At 43.3% G+C, this 2,856-nt stretch overlaps 1 long non-coding RNA gene across 1 annotated transcript; it reads right to left on the minus strand.

The window, feature by feature from the left end:
- Positions 1 to 278: 278 nt before the first annotated feature.
- LOC108524948 (uncharacterized) lies at positions 279 to 2,394 on the minus strand. Its single transcript, XR_001884171.1, has 3 exons — positions 2,380 to 2,394; positions 2,030 to 2,215; positions 279 to 545 (listed from the first exon to the last, which is right to left on the minus strand). It is a non-coding gene; the product is annotated as an uncharacterized LOC108524948 (long non-coding RNA).
- Between the last annotated feature and the right edge of the window lie 462 nt (positions 2,395 to 2,856).

A 2,856-nucleotide genomic window follows, 5' to 3' on the forward strand; every position in this document is an offset into this window, starting at 1 on the left:
AATTAAATAATAATATGTGTGGCATTTGAACATGATTGAAGACTGTGAAGCCCTATGAAATTACTCGAAGTTTGGGAAACAGACCATGAAGCATTTTGCCCTCCTGAGGGGTCCTAGGGTAACATTGTTAGCTAGGTAATATTATTATGACTTAAGAGGTCTTAACTAATAGGGGCTGGTTGCTAGGTAACCACCACTCCTCCCTCCCCTCAGGCTCCTCCCCAGCCTCCCCTCCCTAGGTCCTTTACATCACACCACACCCTGCCCCTCCCTTGATTTTTATCTCTGTGTGATGTATGAGCACGCTGGCCCCTGACAGACCTTGTTGAGCTTGGTTGCTTGGAGAAGTCATGGTATCATCGTCCATTAGTTTATCTTGGGTCCCAGGGATATCTATACCCATATGCCAATTTTTCCTACTCCTCGGCATGAGTCATTTTTTATCTTACCACTTTTCGCGCCTGATCTTGCTGTCCTGCTGGGTTGTAGAGATCTACCTTGCACACACCCCTGTGGCTGCGTAACCAGTCAATATCATCAGACATCTGGAAAGAGAAAGAAAAGAAAGCTGAAATGCTTATATATGGTTTTTGGAAACCAGATCAGTTTGGATAAGAATCTCTGGAGGGGTTCTGAAATCCATTTTTGTGTTTCATACATAGGTTTAGGCTAGGGACTGGTGGGGCGAGCAGTGGGGGACACATTAAGATGTTTGAACTTGATGCTCAGGATCATTATCTTTTAGCAAAATCCATAGTCTCCTTTAATTTAGACTCCCCATATCAAGTATTTGGAATCATGAGAGTATGATGACCTGGGAATCAAATTTAAAAGGAAATCTAGTGACTTTGGGGATTACATTTAGTGATTTACTTCTACCCAACTCTACTAACTAAATCTCTCTGATCTCCACATTTCTTTACCCCCTCGAGTACCTTCAAAAAACTCCAGCTCACGTTACCCCCTCTAACTTAATTCTAGCTAACTCCAGTTCAACCAGTCTTTCCCATTACACTAAAGAAAGTGAAATTAGATAAACAGCTATAATACATCACTCAAAGCCACTGGAAAAGACTACAGTCAATAGCAGTAAATAAATAGCCCTTTTATTAAAACAACATATACAATTTCAATATATAGAACAAGATTCTGAATGGTGAGAAAACCCAGTCTAATAACCATAAATATAACACCAAGAGACAGAAATCTGAGAGAAGACCAGACCCTGATCCAATAGGATCAAGTTTAATTTATTTTAGAAAGAAAAAATAATCTCTGCCAACTTCCTTCCACCATTACCCCGCCCCGGCCACCACCTCCCAACCCAGTCTGGAACTAAAAGTAAAAAGGAAATGACAGAAGCCAGTGACTGATTTTTGCTACGTAAGACCTGAGATTTATACTCAGAACACACAGTTAAGAGCTCAGTAGACTTGTTTTGGTATCTGGGGCTTGAATTTGATTTCTTTTCAAATTTTAACCAGAGAAATCCTTTTTGCCAAGTATTAGAGGGCTATTGAATTCCCCTTCCCACCCTCCCCACTCCCACTCTCCCTTCTGCCCCTCCCCTCCCCTCTCTCCCCACTCCTCTCCCTCCCTCCCCTTCCCATCCCCTCTTTCTCTCCTTCCCCTTTCTCCCCATTCCCTCCCCCTCCCTCCCCTTCTCTTTCTGCCTTCCTCCTTCTTTCCTTCTGCCTCTTCTCTATTCCCCCACAGCATGTTAATAATAGCTATTCTCTAATGGCTATCCTTTCACATGATAATACTACATTCCTGCTCTTTACCATCCCTGCCTGCAACCAAGATCTTTTTGAACTCTTCCTTCAGGAATCTCTGTGAAACCTTGAAAAAGTTACAGGAAAAGACTCCTACACACTCTGAAGAGGGAGTTTCTTTTTTTCCAAGAGCTAGATAGAGAACACTAGCCTAGTAAAAAAAGAGGTGGAGGCAGAGTCCCTCATGTGATTCAGAAACAGCGTAAGTCCAAGTCCAAAAGAACCGTGAAAAACAAAATTTATGAACTCATTACCTTGATGATGAAGTTCTTTTAGACGTTTGGCTGAAAACGTGACACCCAGAAGGGAGATGTGCCCCTTTAGATGGAACTGAGAAGTGCCAAGTTCTTGGGCACCTGCAGTTGCCTGCCACCCCTGCCAGTCTGGGCCAGCTGTTGGACCAGACTGAGGGGCCAGGCTTTCCCCTGCTGCCTCTGACCCTGGGGTGTGGCAACAGAGTTTGTTGGGTCACAATGCCTGAAACTGTCACAACCTAAGCAAAGGTGGGCATGTTGGCAAACTCAGTAAACTATTCCCATCAAAAGCACATCAGGCTGCCTGCTGTGGGACAAACTTTTTCTGGTATCTTTATGAGGGTACACACCATTTTTCTCACATTTTCTCCGGCTCACAGTCCATCAAGATAGCCCTTCTCTTTTCATTTCCTGCTAGACCTCCAGAACAATCTAATCATATCCCTGCTAGAGAATCAGAGTTATGTTGCAAGAGATCTTTAGATTTACACAGAAACAGAGAAATGTTAATTAAAATCTTTTCTGGGTATCCCAAATAAAAGTATGAAAATAGAAACTTGGAGGCTGCCTTAGCAGCTTCTGTAGTTTCACATCACCATTAAGATGCGCCCCCCCCAGCTAGTCAAAAAGAAGTTAGATGTCCCTACCATTGTAGTATCAGAGTAGGCTATCATGTAGGACCCTGGAATGATGTTTTCTTGTCGATTTGGATGCTGTGATGACTCTTCCAGTCTGCCTCAAGATACTGCTCTTTTCTTCAACTCTCCATGCCCTCCTACAGCCTCGACTGCCAGCTGGTACTAGAGTTACTTCTTCATGACATCACT

The sequence above is a fragment of the Rhinopithecus bieti genome, unplaced genomic scaffold, assembly GCF_001698545.2.
Source record: "Rhinopithecus bieti isolate Rb0 unplaced genomic scaffold, ASM169854v2 repeat_34849, whole genome shotgun sequence".
NCBI classification, from domain to species: Eukaryota; Metazoa; Chordata; class Mammalia; order Primates; family Cercopithecidae; genus Rhinopithecus; species Rhinopithecus bieti.